The following is a 16844-nucleotide window of genomic DNA, read 5'->3' as shown; positions in this document are numbered from 1 at the left end:
TAATGGAACTGACAAATAACGAACACAGAGTTAAGTACCAGACGTTGCCAGACACGACTTAAATTGTGTTAAAACAATTGTTTAACACAACTATTCCGCATATTTCTAGTAAATTTGAATCCATCTTTAGAGTCCAAATTAATGTGGTTTAACTACTTACAAGTGGGAGGATTTATTTTCTCAATGTCTAGTAAATATAAATAAGAGGTGAAGAATCTCTCCTTGGAAAACGGTAAGTAACTGATTAAAGAAACTGAAGATGATGGAAACAGATGAAGAGATATACCATATTCATGGACTGTAAGAATTAATATTTTTAAATGAATATCATATGAAGAATACTTACAGATTTAGTGTAATATCTATCAAATTACCAAGAGCAATATTCAGAACAAATAATTCTAAAATTTATATGGAAACAAAAGTCCCTCAATAGCCAAAACAGTCTTAAGATAGAAGAAAAAATATGACGGTATCATGCACTCTGATTTCAAACTAAATCACAAAGCTATAGTTAACAAAACACTATGGAACTGGCACAAACACCAATGCAGAGATCAATAGAACTGTACCCAAAGCCCAGAAATAGGTACAGACTTTCGTGGGCAATAAATCTACAACAAAGTAGGCAAGAATATACAATGAGGAAAGAATAGCCTCTTCAATCAATGGTGCTGGGAACTTTGAGAAAACTGGACAGCTTCATGCAAAAGAACCAAATTGGATTTTCTCACTCCGTTAAGAAAAATAAATTAAAAATGGATCAAAAACTGAAATGTAAGACCTGAAACCATACAACTTCTAGAAGTAAACATAGGCGGTGAGCTCTTTTAGTTTGTTCTTAGTAATATTTTTGAGATATGTTTACTTAGGCAAGGGAAACAAATTAAAAAATAAAAATGGGACTGCATCAATGTTTCGGCACTGCAAAGGAAATGATCAGCCAAAAATTCCAGGTTCAGTTTCTTTAAGTGGATTCTTAGAAAGAACTCTGAATGCAGACAGTATTTTGATTCTTACCATTTACCAAGTTACATAATTTGGCAAATTACTTCTCGTTGGCTGGCCATTCCTTTCAGCACTTTGAATATGTTATCTCTCTGCTTGGGTCTCCACCACTGCTGATGAGAAACCACCTGTTCATCTTATTGAGCATCCCTTTTGTATGATGAGTCGCTACTCTCTAGTTTCAGTCAAGACTGTTTCTTGCCTATTTCATGCAGAAATTTGAGTTTGGCATATGTGGAGTTCACTGAACTTCTTGGATGTGTAGACTAATACTTTTTAGTAAATTTGAGAATTGTTCAGCCATTAGTTTTTCAAATTATTCTCCTTTCTTTAAAGGCCTGGTATCATTAAGCACCCACAGTCTTGCAGAGGCGCTCAATGTGGCCGTTGAGGCATACCCCCATCTCTGCCTTAGCCTTCCTCTCCTACCTGTGCAGAGTCTTAAGGTCAACCAGTGGTGAGAGCATAAGCCCTTCTTACATCATTCTAAGCACACGCAGAGCCTGGAGTGAATGCTCAGACCTAAGAATTTGAATATCCCACAAGCTCCCCAGGAAGCTGCTGGAGCTTTTCACACTGTCTGTGGATACCTCATTACCCTGCTTTTCCTTCGAAGCTTCTTGTTTTGCTTAAAAGTTTATTTGTTATCCAAAGCTTCAGGCACCATTTAAAGAAAACAATTTCTGACATACACCAGTGGATAGGTAAAGGAATTTTTACACTTGAATATTCCTAGTTGATAACTTTTGAAAGAGTAACTGTTATGAAACCTTCATTTTGTTAAAAGAAATTTATTTTACCTCGTTTACCAAGTAAAATTATGTACAACATTTATCACAATGTCAAGGTGATGATAAGATCAAATATATTCCACCTTGGGGAATCCAATGGTAAAGCAAGATATAGGTAAAAAGTTTTTAATTGATGACTGGAAGAGAGTAGGTATGCGGATACTTAGAACATAGAATGTGAGGATTGAGCATAAAATAGTGGATTGATACATGACAAAAATTTGCAGTGTATTTATATAATATATCATTATATAGTTAGGATAATTTATTGCATATTATTATTGAAATTTGTATAAATGTGTATCTGTATATTAATATACAAATTAAGATAAAATTACAGCAATATAAACATTAAAAATGTACATTCAAAAACACCAGCTTTGCCTTAAGAAATAAAGAATGCTGTATTCCACTTATGATTGTGCCTGCACTTAACTGTACTTTTAAGCATGAAGAAAATTTATTACAATCAGTTATTTATCATTATAACAGGAAAAAACAAATTCTTTATACAGAACATACAGAACAACTGATTTTCAATAGTCAATTAAAAGTAAAATATCTTCTAATAATGGCATTTATCAGTATTTTGTGTCTAATTCAAAGAAAAAATCGAACATTAAGTAATAACATGAAATAGAAATATGTATGTAATTTCAAATATTTTAGCTAATAATACTATTTCTACAGGTATTTGCTTTTTAGTTGTTTTTGAAGAAGGAAAAAATAGCTTCTATACATATTCAACTAATACAAATCATACCAAAACAAAAAATACTTAAAATTTTGGAACCAGTTGAGAAACTACAAGTTTTTAAAAACAGGAAATCAGGATTATATAACATTTTAATGTGATCTACTCTTGGAAAACATAGTTAAACAAACCGTATATCTGTACTAGAAATACTCCAGCATAAAGCTGTAACACATTTTGGTGAATGCTTACATCGGAAGACTTTTCTCCTGCAATGCCCCACTGTTACTGTGGCTTACTGCATTGCATCAAGACTGTCTTTCTGTTTGGAAGACCCTCTCAGTACAAACAAGGCTCTAAGTTCAGATTTTATTTTCACTTCGTATTAGAATATGGGAATTAAAGAGTCCTGGGAAATAATGTTTTAGCCTTTAAAAGTAAATGTATCACATTCTTTAATTAGGATCTATGTTTGAGTATGTTTTTCAAAATCTTAACGTATGACCCAGTTATCTTACAAATTTCTCGAGCTAAAAATTTTCAGGAAAATCCAGGTGTGTAATACGATGTCTTTCAAGATACTATTTCACAAAAAGACAAATAATATATCAATATTAAGAACTTCTTAGTCAAAAAACACTTACAGCAGGGGCAAATGGTCTAATTTATGGTTTCTTTTAAAGAGAATACAAACTCGAATTCAAAAATGTGCTCTAGTCTCAGCCCTTCCTAATCAGTATTTTACTCATCTGTATGGAATAGTCAGATGTAGACTGTACACTGTAAAGTACGCTAACTAGGAATCAGGGAAGCTTAAATCTAATGTCAAATTAGTTGCACACTAATTTTTTACTTGAGTGGATTCAAAGAGTCAATGTGTGCCTCACTCTTCTTACCAAAAAAACAAATCAGATGATGGAATAAGAAAACTCAAGCTCTTTATAACTTTAAAGTGATAAAGATAGATATATATATATATATATTATACATATAATACATACACACTCACATACACATATATATATATTATACACACACACACACACACACACACACACAGATATATTAACTATGGAAAACACAGATCGACTCTCTCTACAAACAAAGTGGCAGGCATGTTTACCTCCTTTTCCAAAGATTCAGGTTCCCCAAATTTGGGGTTCTTTTCTTAGAGTGTATCTCACTGTGTGTTCCTGTTACTCGAAGGGAACCGAGGCTTGGGGAAATGGCACATGTGCAGACACTCTGTTTTCGGTAATACTCTGTCTTTATTCTCTGATCCAGCATTCCCCTATTTTCTACCAGTGTCCATGACACTGTAGCAGGCTAAGCTGTTCACTTGCAAATTGGGTAAACACTTCACAATTTTTGACACCTACACTTTATTTAGCATATATTTTACTATGTATCACATATGTACAACACATAAATCAGTGTATATGTAAAAGTGAGATTAATTAGCCCAGCAAGTATACTTTATTTGTTCACCATATATTTATTGTTTCTAGGGTAAGGGCAAGGTCAGGATACAGCAGTCAACAAGGGAGAAACACGTGGTTCGTGACTTAATGGAACTGACAAATAACGAACACAGAGTTAAGTACCTGACGTTGCCAGACACGACTTAAATTGTGTTAAAACAATTGTTTAACACAACTATTCCGCATATTTCTAGTAAATTTGAATCCATCTTTAGAGTCCAAATTAATGTGGTTTAACTACTTACAAGTGGGAGGATTTATTTCCTCAATGTCTAGTAAATATAAATAAGAGGTGAAAAATCTCTCCTTGGAAAACGGTAAGTAACTGATTAAAGAAACTGAAGATGATGGAAACAGATGAAGAGATATACCATATTCATGGACTGTAAGAATTAATATTTTTAAATGAATATCATATGCAAGAATACTTACAGATTTAGTGTAATATCTATCAAATTACCAAGAGCAATATTCAGAACAAATAATTCTAAAATTTATATGGAAACAAAAGACCCTCAATAGCCAAAACAGTCTTAAGATAGAAGAAAAAATATGACGGTATCATGCACTCTGATTTCAAACTAAATCACAAAGCTATAGTTAACAAAACACTATGGCACTGGCACAAACACCAATGCAGAGATCAATAGAACAGTACCCAAAGCCCAGAAATAGGTACAGACTTTCGTGGGCAATAAATCTACAAGAAAGTAGGCAAGAATATACAATGAGGAAAGAATAGCCTCTTCAATCAATGGTGCTGGGAACTTTGAGAAAACTGGACAGCTTCATGCAAAAGAACCAAATTGGATTTTCTCACTCCGTTAAGAAAAATAAATTAAAAATGGATCAAAAACTGAAATGTAAGACCTGAAACCATACAACTTCTAGAAGTAAACATAGGCGGTGAGCTCTTTTAGTTTGTTCTTAGTAATATTTTTGAGATATGTTTACTTAGGCAAGGGAAACAAATTAAAAAATAAAAATGGGAGTGCATCAATGTTTCTGCACTGCAAAGGAAATGATCAGCCAAAAATTCCAGTTTCAGTTTCTTTAAGTGGATTCTTAGAAAGAACTCTGAATGCAGATAGTATTTTGATTCTTACCATTTACCAAGTTACATAATTTGGCAAATTACTTCTCGTTGGCAGCCCATTCCTTTCAGCACTTTGAATATGTTATCTCTCTGCTTGGGTCTCCACCACTGCTGATGAGAAACCACCTGTTCATCTTATTGAGCATCCCTTTTGTATGATGAGTCGCTACTCTCTAGTTTCAGTCAAGACTCTTTCTTGACTATTTCATGCAGAAATTTGAGTTTGGCATATGTGGAGTTCACTGAACTTCTTGGATGTGTAGACTAATACTTTTTAGTAAATTTGAGAATTGTTCAGCCATTAGTTTTTCAAATTATTCTCCTTTCTTTAAAGGCCTGGTATCATTAAGCACCCACAGTCTTGCAGGGGCGCTCTATGTGGCCGTTGAGGCATACCCTCATCTCTGCTTTAGCCTTCCTCTCCTACCTGTGCAGAGTCTTAAGGTCAACCAGTGGTGAGAGCATAAGCCCTTCTTACATCATTCTAAGCACACGCAGAGCCTGGAGTGAATGCTCAGACCTAAGAATTTGCGTATCCCACAAGCTCCCCAGGAAGCTGCTGGAGCTTTTCACACTGTCTGTGGATACCTCATTACCCTGCTTTTCCTTCGAAGCTTCTTGTTTTGCTTAAAAGTTTATTTGTTATCCAAAGCTTCAGGCACCATTTAAAGAAAACAATTTCTGACATACACCAGTGGATAGGAAAAGGAATTTTTACACTTGAATATTCCTAGTTGATAACTTTTGAAAGAGTAACTTTTATGAAACCTTCATTTTGTTAAAAGAAATTTATTTTACCTCGTTTACCATGTAAAATATGTACAACATTTATCACAATGTCAAGGTGATTATAAGATCAAATATATTCCACCTTGGGGAATCCAATGGAAAAGCAAGATATAGGTAAAAAGTTTTTAATTGATGACTGGAAGAGAGTAGGTATGCGGATACTTAGAACATAGAATGTGAGGATTGAGCATAAAATAGTGGATTGATACATGACAAAAATTTGCAGTGTATTTATATAATATATCATTATATAGTTAGGATAATTTATTGCATATTATTATTGAAATTTGTATAAATGTGTATCTGTATATTAATATACAAATTAAGATAAAATTACAGCAATGTAAACATTAAAAATGTATATGCAAAAACACCAGCTTTCCCTTAAGAAATAAAGAATGCTGTATTCCACTTATGATTGTGACTGCACTTAACTGTCCTTTTAAGCATGAAGGAAATTTATTACAATCAGTTATTTATCATTATAACAGGAAAAAACAAATTCTTTATACAGAACATACAGAACAACTGATTTTAAATAGTCAATTAAAAGTAAAATATCTTCTAATAATGGCATTTATCAGTATTTTGTGTCTAATTCAAAGAAAAAATCGAACATTAAATAATAACATGAAATAGAGATATGTATGTAATTTCAAATATTTTAGCTAATAATACTATTTTTACAGGTATTTGCTTTTTAGTTGTTTTTGAAGAAGGAAAAGAATAGCTTCTATACATATTCAACTAATAGAAATCATACCAAAACAAAAAATACTTAAAATTTTGGAACCAGTTGAGAAACTACAAGTTTTTAAAAACAGGAAATCAGGATTATATTACATTTTAATGTGATCTACTCTTGGAAAGCATAGTTAAACAAACCGTATATCTGTACAGGAAATACTCCAGCATAAAGCTGTAACACATTTTGGTGAATGCTTACATCTGAAGACTTTTCTCCTGCAATACCCCACTGTTACTGTGGCTTACTGCATTGCATCAAGACTGTCTTTCTGTTTGGAAGACCCTCTCAGTACAAACAAGGCTCTAAGTTCAGATTTTATTTCCCTTAGTATTAGAATATGGGAATTTAAGAGTCCTGGGAAATACTGTTTTAGCCTTTAAAAGTAAATGTATCACATTTTTAATTAGGATCTATGTTTGAGTATGTTTTTCAAAATCTTAACATATCACCCAGTTATCATACAAATTTCTCGAGCTACAAATTTTCAGGAAAATCCAGGTGTGTAATATGATGTCTTTCAAGATACTATTTCACAAAAAGACAAATAATATATCAATATTAAGAACTTCTTAGTCAAAAAACACTTACAGCAGGGGCAAATGTTCTAATTTATGGTTAATTTTAAAGAGAATACAAACTCGAATTCAAAAGTGTGCTCTAGTTTCAGCCCTTCCTAGTCATTATTTTACTCATCTGTATGGAATAGTCAGATGTAGACTGTACACTGTAAAGTATGCTAACTAGGAATCAGGGAAGCTTAAATCTAATGTCAAATTAGTTGCACACTAATTTTTTACTTGAGTGGATTCAAAGAGTCAATGTGTCCCTCACTCTTCTTACCAAAAAAACAAATCAGATGATGGAATAAGAAAACTCAAGCTCTTTATAACTTTAAAGTGATAAAGATAGATAGATATATATATATTATACATATAATACATACACACTCACATACACATATATATATATTATACACACACACACACACACACACACACAACACAGATATATTAGCTATGGAAAACACAGATCGACTCTCTCTACAAACAAAGTGGCAGGCATGTTTACCTCCTTTTCCAAAGATTCAGGTTCCCCAAATTTGGGGTTCTTTTCTTAGAGTGTATCTCAATGTGTGTTCCTGTTACTCGAAGGGAACCGAGGCTTGGGGAAATAGCACATGTGCAGACACTCTGTTTTCAGTAATACTCTGTCTTTCTTCTCTGATCCAGCATTCCCCTATTTTCTACCAGTGTCCATGACACTGTAGCAGGCTAAGCTGTTCACTTGCAAATTGGGTAAACACTTCACAATTTTTGACACCTACACTTTATTTAACATATATTTTACTATGTATCACATATATACAACACATACATCAGTGTATATGTAAAAGTGAGATTAATTAGCCCAGCAAGTATACTTTAATTGTTCACCATATATTTATTGTTTCTAGGGTAAGGGCAAGGTCAGGATACAGCAGTCAACAAGGGAGAAACACGTGGTTCGTGACTTAATGGAACTGACAAATAACGAACACAGAGTTAAGTACCAGACGTTGCCAGACATGACTTAAATTGTGTTAAAACAATTCTTTAACACAACTATTCCGCATATTTCTAGTAAATTTGAATCCATCTTTAGAGTCCAAATTAATGTGGTTTAACTACTTACAAGTGGGAGGATTTATTTTCTCAATGTCTAGTAAATATAAATAAGAGGTGAAGAATCTCTCCTTGGAAAACAGTAAGTAACTGATTAAAGAAACTGAAGATGATGGAAACAGATGAAGAGATATACCATATTCATGGACTGTAAGAATTAATATTTTTAAATGAATATCATATGTAGAATACTTACAGATTTAGTGTAATATCTATCAAATTACCAAGAGCAATATTCAGAACAAATAATTCTAAAATTTATATGGAAACAAAAGTCCCTCAATAGCCAAAACAGTCTTAAGATAGAAGAAAAAATATGACGGTATCATGCATTCTGATTTCAAACTAAATCACAAAGCTATAGTTAACAAAACACTATGGAACTGGCACAAACACCAATGCAGAGATCAATAGAACTGTACCCAAAGCCCAGAAATAGGTACAGACTTTCGTGGGCAATAAATCTACAACAAAGTAGGCAAGAATATACAATGAGGAAAGAATAGCCTCTTCAATCAATGGTGCTGGGAACTTTGAGAAAACTGGACAGCTTCATGCAAAAGAACCAAATTGGATTTTCTCACTCCGTTAAGAAAAATAAATTAAAAATGGATCAAAAACTGAAATGTAAGACCTGAAACCATACAACTTCTAAAAGTAAACATAGGCGGTGAGCTCTTTTAGATTGTTCTTAGTAATATTTTTGAGATATGTTTACTTAGGCAAGGGAAACAAATTAAAAAATAAAAATGGGACTGCATCAATGTTTCTGCACTGCAAAGGAAATTATCAGCCAAAAATTCCAGTTTCAGTTTCTTTAAAGTGGATTCTTAGAAAGAACTCTGAATGCAGACAGTATTTTGATTCTTACCATTTACCAAGTTACATAATTTGGCAAATTACTTCTCGTTGGCAGGCCATTCCTTTCAGCACTTTGAATATGTTATCTCTCTGCTTGGGTCTCCACCACTGCTGATGAGAAACCACCTGTTCATCTTATTGAGCATCCCTTTTGTATGATGAGTCGCTACTCTCTAGTTTCAGTCAAGACTGTTTCTTGACTATTTCATGCAGAAATTTGAGTTTGGCATATGTGGAGTTCACTGAACTACTTGGATGTGTAGACTAATACTTTTTAGTAAATTTGAGAATTGTTCAGCCATTAGTTTTTCAAATTATTCTCCTTTCTTTAAAGGCCTGGTATCATTAAGCACCCACAGTCTTGCAGAGGCGCTCTATGTGGCCGTTGAGGCATACCCTCATCTCTGCCTTAGCCTTCCTCTCCTACCTGTGCAGAGTCTTAAGGTCAACCAGTGGTGAGAGCATAAGCCCTTCTTACATCATTCTAAGCACACGCGGAGCCTGGAGTGAATGCTCAGACCTAAGAATTTGCGTATCCCACAAGCTCCCCAGGAAGCTGCTGGAGCTTTTCACACTGTCTGTGGATACCTCATTACCCTGCTTTTCCTTCGAAGCTTCTTGTTTTGCTTAAAAGTTTATTTGTTATCCAAAGCTTCAGGCACCATTTAAAGAAAACAATTTCTGACATACACCAGTGGATAGGTAAACGGATTTTTACACTTGAATATTCCTAGTTGATAACTTTTGAAAGAGTAACTGTTATGAAACCTTCATTTTGTTAAAAGAAATTTATTTTACCTCGTTTACCAAGTAAAAATGTGTACAACATTTATCACAATGTCAAGGTGATGATAAGATCAAATATATTCCACCTTGGGGAATCCAATGGAAAAGCAAGATATAGGTAAATAGTTTTTAATTGATGACTGGAAGAGAGTAGGTATGCGAATACTTAGAACATAGAATGTGAGGATTGAGCATAAAATAGTGGATTGATACATGACAAAAATTTGCATTGTATTTATATAATGTATCATTATATACTTAGGATAATTTATTGCATATTATTATTGAAATTTGTATAAATGTGTATCTGTATATTAATATACAAATTAAGATAAAATTACAGCACTGTAAACATTAAAATTGTACATTCAAAAACACCAGCTTTGCCTTAAGAAATAAAGAATGCTGTATTCCTCTTATGATTGTGACTGCACTTAACTGTACTTTTAAGCATGAAAAAATTTATTACAATCAGTTATTTATCATTATAACAGGAAAAAACAAATTCTTTATACAGAACATACAGAACAACTGATTTTCAATAGTCAATTAAAAGTAAAATATCTTCTAATAATGGCATTTATCAGTATTTTGTGTCTAATTCAAAGAAAAAATCGAACATTAAGTAATAACATGAAATAGAGACATGTATGTAATTTCAAATATTTTAGCTAATAATACTATTTTTACAGGTATTTGCTTTTTAGTTGTTTTTGAAGAAGGAAAAGGATAGCTTCTATACATATTCAACTAATAGAAATCATACCAAAACAAAAAATACTTAAAATTTTGGAACCAGTTGAGAAACTACAAGTTTTTAAAAACAGGAAATCAGGATTATATAACATTTTAATGTGATCTACTCTTGGAAAACATAGTTAAACAAACCGTATATCTGTACAGGAAATACTCCAGCATAAAGCTGTAACACATTTTGGTGAAGGCTTACATCTGAAGACTTTTCTCCTGCAATGCCCCACTGTTACTGTGGCTTACTGCATTGCATCAAGACTGTCTTTCTGTTTGGAAGACCCTCTCAGTACAAACAAGACTCTAAGTTCAGATTTTATTTTCCCTTCGTATTAGAATATGGGAATTAAAGAGTCCTGGGAAATACTGTTTTAGCCTTTAAAAGTAAATGTATCACATTCTTTAATTAGGATCTATGTTTGAGTATGTTTTTCAAAATCTTAACATATGACCCAGTTATCTTACAAATTTCTCGAGCTACAAATTTTCAGGAAAATCCAGGTGTGTAATATGATGTCTTTCTAGATACTATTTCACAAAAAGACAAATAATATATCAATATTAAGAACTTCTTAGTCAAAAAACTCTTACAGCAGGGGCAAATGTTCTAATTTATGGTTTCTTTTAAAGAGAATACAAACTCGAATTCAAAAGTGTGCTCTAGTCTCAGCCCTTCCTAATCAGTATTTTACTCATCTGTATGGAATAGTCAGATGTATACTGTACACTGTAAAGTACGCTAACTAGGAATCAGGGAAGCTTAAATCTAATGTCAAATTAGTTGCACACTAATTTTTTACTTGAGTGGATTCAAAGAGTCAATGTGTGCCTCACTCTTCTTACCAAAAAAACAAATCAGATGATGGAATAAGAAAACTCAAGCTCTTTATAACTTTAAAGTGATAAAGATAGATAGATATATATATATTATACATATAATACATACACACTCACATACACATATATATATATATTATACACACACACACACACACACACACACACACACACACACACACAGTTATATTAACTATGGAAAACACAGATCGACTCTCTCTACAAACAAAGTGGCAGGCATGTTTACCTCTTTTCCAAAGATTCAGGTTCCCCAAATTTGGGGTTCTTTTCTTAGAGTGTATCTCACTGTGTGTTCCTGTTACTCGAAGGGAACCGAGGCTTGGGGAAATGGCACATGTGCAGACACTCTGTTTTCGGTAATACTCTGTCTTTCTTCTCTGATCCAGCATTCCCCTATTTTCTACCAGTGTCCATGACACTGTAGCTGGCTAAGCTGTTCACTTGCAAATTGGGTAAACACTTCACAATTTTTGACACCTACACATTATTTAGCATATATTTTACTATGTATCACATATATACAACACATACATCAGTGTATATGTAAAAGTGAGATTAATTAGCCCAGCAAGTATACTTTAATTGTTCACCATATATTTATTGTTTCTAGGGTAAGGGCAAGGTCAGGATACAGCAGTCAACAAGGGAGAAACACGTGGTTCGTGACTTAATGGAACTGACAAATAACGAACACAGAGTTAAGTACCTGACGTTGCCAGACACGACTTAAATTGTGTTAAAACAATTGTTTAACACAACTATTCCGCATATTTCTAGTAAATTTGAATCCATCTTTAGAGTCCAAATTAATGTGGTTTAACTACTTACAAGTGGGAGGATTTATTTTCTCAATGTCTAGTAAATATAAATAAGAGGTGAAGAATCTCTCCTTGGAAAACGGTAAGTAACTGATTAAAGAAACTGAAGATGATGGAAACAGATGAAGAGATATACCATATTCATGGACTGTAAGAATTAATATTTTTAAATGAATATCATATGAAGAATACTTACAGATTTAGTGTAATATCTATCAAATTACCAAGAGCAATATTCAGAACAAATAATTCTAAAATTTATATGGAAACAAAAGTCCCTCAATAGCCAAAACAGTCTTAAGATAGAAGAAAAAATATGACGGTATCATGCACTCTGATTTCAAACTAAATCACAAAGCTATAGTTAACAAAACACTATGGAACTGGCACAAACACCAATGCAGAGATCAATAGAACTGTACCCAAAGCCCAGAAATAGGTACAGACTTTCGTGGGCAATAAATCTACAACAAAGTAGGCAAGAATATACAATGAGGAAAGAATAGCCTCTTCAATCAATGGTGCTGGGAACTTTGAGAAAACTGGACTGCTTCATGCAAAAGAACCAAATTGGATTTTCTCACTCCGTTAAGAAAAATAAATTAAAAATGGATCAAAAACTGAAATGTAAGACCTGAAACCATACAACTTCTAAAAGTAAACATAGGCGGTGAGCTCTTTTAGATTGTTCTTAGTAATATTTTTGAGATATGTTTACTTAGGCAAGGGAAACAAATTAAAAAATAAAAATGGGACTGCATCAATGTTTCTGCACTGCAAAGGAAATTATCAGCCAAAAATTCCAGTTTCAGTTTCTTTAAAGTGGATTCTTAGAAAGAACTCTGAATGCAGACAGTATTTTGATTCTTACCATTTACCAAGTTACATAATTTGGCAAATTACTTCTCGTTGGCAGGCCATTCCTTTCAGCACTTTGAATATGTTATCTCTCTGCTTGGGTCTCCACCACTGCTGATGAGAAACCACCTGTTCATCTTATTGAGCATCCCTTATGTATGATGAGTCGCTACTCTCTAGTTTCAGTCAAGACTGTTTCTTGACTATTTCATGCAGAAATTTGAGTTTGGCATATGTGGAGTTCACTGAACTACTTGGATGTGTAGACTAATACTTTTTAGTAAATTTGAGAATTGTTCAGCCATTAGTTTTTCAAATTATTCTCCTTTCTTTAAAGGCCTGGTATCATTAAGCACCCACAGTCTTGCAGAGGCGCTCTATGTGGCCGTTGAGGCATACCCTCATCTCTGCCTTAGCCTTCCTCTCCTACCTGTGCAGAGTCTTAAGGTCAACCAGTGGTGAGAGCATAAGCCCTTCTTACATCATTCTAAGCACACGCGGAGCCTGGAGTGAATGCTCAGACCTAAGAATTTGCGTATCCCACAAGCTCCCCAGGAAGCTGCTGGAGCTTTTCACACTGTCTGTGGATACCTCATTACCCTGCTTTTCCTTCGAAGCTTCTTGTTTTGCTTAAAAGTTTATTTGTTATCCAAAGCTTCAGGCACCATTTAAAGAAAACAATTTCTGACATACACCAGTGGATAGGTAAACGGATTTTTACACTTGAATATTCCTAGTTGATAACTTTTGAAAGAGTAACTGTTATGAAACCTTCATTTTGTTAAAAGAAATTTATTTTACCTCGTTTACCAAGTAAAAATGTGTACAACATTTATCACAATGTCAAGGTGATGATAAGATCAAATATATTCCACCTTGGGGAATCCAATGGAAAAGCAAGATATAGGTAAAAAGTTTTTAATTGATGACTGGAAGAGAGTAGGTATGCGAATACTTAGAACATAGAATGTGAGGATTGAGCATAAAATAGTGGATTGATACATGACAAAAATTTGCATTGTATTTATATAATGTATCATTATATACTTAGGATAATTTATTGCATATTATTATTGAAATTTGTATAAATGTGTATCTGTATATTAATATACAAATTAAGGTAAAATTACAGCACTGTAAACATTAAAAATGTACATTCAAAAACACCAGCTTTGCCTTAAGAAATAAAGAATGCTGTATTCCACTTATGATTGTGACTGCACTTAACTGTACTTTTAAGCATGAAAAAATTTATTACAATCAGTTATTTATCATTATAACAGGAAAAAACAAATTCTTTATACAGAACATACAGAACAACTGATTTTCAATAGTCAATTTAAAGTAAAATATCTTCTAATAATGGCATTTTTCAGTATTTTGTGTCTAATTCAAAGAAAAAATCGAACATTAAGTAATAACATGAAATAGAGATATGTATGTAATTTCAAATATTTTAGCTAATAATACTATTTTTACAGGAATTTCTTTTTAGTTGTTTTTGAAGAAGGAAAAGAATAGCTTCTATACATATTCAACTAATAGAAATCATACCAAAACAAAAAATACTTAAAATTTTGGAACCAGTTGAGAAACTACAAGTTTTCAAAAACAGGAAATCAGGATTATATAACAGTTTAATGTGATTTACTCTTGGAAAACATAGTTAAACAAAACGTATATCTGTACAGGAAATACCCCAGCATAAAGTTGTAATACATTGTGGTGAAGGCTTACATCTGCAGATTTTTCTCCTGCAATGCCCCACTTTTACTGGGGCTTACTGCATTGCATCAAGACTGCCTTTCTGTTTGCAAGACCCTCTCAGTACAAACAAGGCTCTAAGTTCAGATTTTAGTTTCCCTTGGTATTAGAATATAGGAATTTAAGCGTCCTGGGAAATACTGTTTTAGCTGTTAAAAGTAAATGTATCACATTCTTTAATTAGGATCTATGTTTGAGTATGTTTTTCAAAATCTTAACATATGACCCTGTTATCTTACAAATTTCTCGAACTACAAATTTTCAAGTAAATCCAGGTGTATATTATGATGTCTTTCAAGATACTATTTCACAAAAAGACAAATAATATATCAATATTAAGAACTTCTTAGTCAAAAAACACTTACATCAGTGGCAAATGGTCTAATTTATGGTTTCGTTTAAAGAGAATACAAACTCGAATTCAAAAGTGTTCTCTAGTCTCAGCCCTTCCTAGTCATTATTTTACTCATCTGTATGGAATAGTCAGATGTAGACTGTACACTGTAAAGTACGCTAACTAGGAATCAGGGAAGCTTAAATCTAATGTCAAATTAGTTGCACACTAATATTTTACTTGAGTGGATTCAAAGAGTCAATGTGTGCCTCACTCTTCTTACCAAAAAAACAAATCAGATGATGGAATAAGAAAACTCAAGCTCTTTAAAACTTTAAAGTGATAAAGATAGATAGATAGATATATATTATACATATAATATATACACACTCACAGACACATATATATATATTATACACACACACACACACACACACACACACACACACAGATATATTAGCTATGGAAAACCCAGATCGACTCTCTCTACAAACAAAGTGGCAGGCATTTTTACCTCCTTTTCAAAAGATTCAGGTTCCCCAAATTTGGGGTTCTTTTCTTAGAGTGTATCTCACTGTGTGTTACTGTTACTCGAAGGGAACCGAGGCTTGGGGAAATGGCACATGTGCTGACACTCTGTTGTCAGTAATACTCTGTCATTTTTCTCTGATCCAGCATTCCCCTATTTTCTACCAGTGTCCATGACACTGTAGCAGGCTAAGCTGTTCACTTGCAAATTGGGTAAACACTTCACAATTTTTGACACCTACACTTTATTTAGCATATATTTTACTATGTATCACATATATACAACACATACATCAGTGTATATGTAAAAGTGAGATTAATTAGCCCAGCAACTATACTTTATTTGTTCACCAAATATTTTATTGTTTCTAGGGTAAAGGCAAGGTCAGGATACAGCAGTCAACAAGGGAGAAACACGTGGTTCGTGACTTAATGGAACTGACAAATAACGAACACAGAGTTAAGTACCTGACGTTGCCAGACACGACTTAAATTGTGTTAAAACAATTGTTTAACACAACTATTCCGCATATTTCTAGTAAATTTGAGTCCAAATAAATGTGGTTTAACTACTTACAAGTGGGAGGATTTATTTTCTCAATGTCTAGTAAATATAAATAAGAGGTGAAAAATCTCTCCTTGGAAAACGGTAAGTAACTGATTAAAGAAACTGAAGATGATGGAAACAGATGAAGAGATATACCATATTCATGGACTGTAAGAATTAATATTTTTAAATGACCATCTTATGCAAGAATACCTACAGATTTAGTGTAATATCTATCAAATTACCAAGAGCAATATTCAGAACAAATAATTCTAAAATTTATATGGAAACAAAAGACCCTCAATAGCCAAAACAGTCTTGAGAATGAAGAAAATATATGACGGTCTCATGCACTCTGATTTCAAACTAAATCACAAAGCTATAGTTAACAAAACACTATGGCACTGGCACAAACACCAATGCAGAGATCAATAGAACAGTACCCAAAGCCCAGAAATCGGTACAGACTTTC

This window comes from Camelus bactrianus, unplaced genomic scaffold (genome assembly GCF_048773025.1).
Source record: "Camelus bactrianus isolate YW-2024 breed Bactrian camel unplaced genomic scaffold, ASM4877302v1 HiC_scaffold_30, whole genome shotgun sequence".
Lineage (NCBI taxonomy): Eukaryota > Metazoa > Chordata > Mammalia > Artiodactyla > Camelidae > Camelus > Camelus bactrianus.
Note: the sequence above shows the minus strand (reverse complement) of the source record.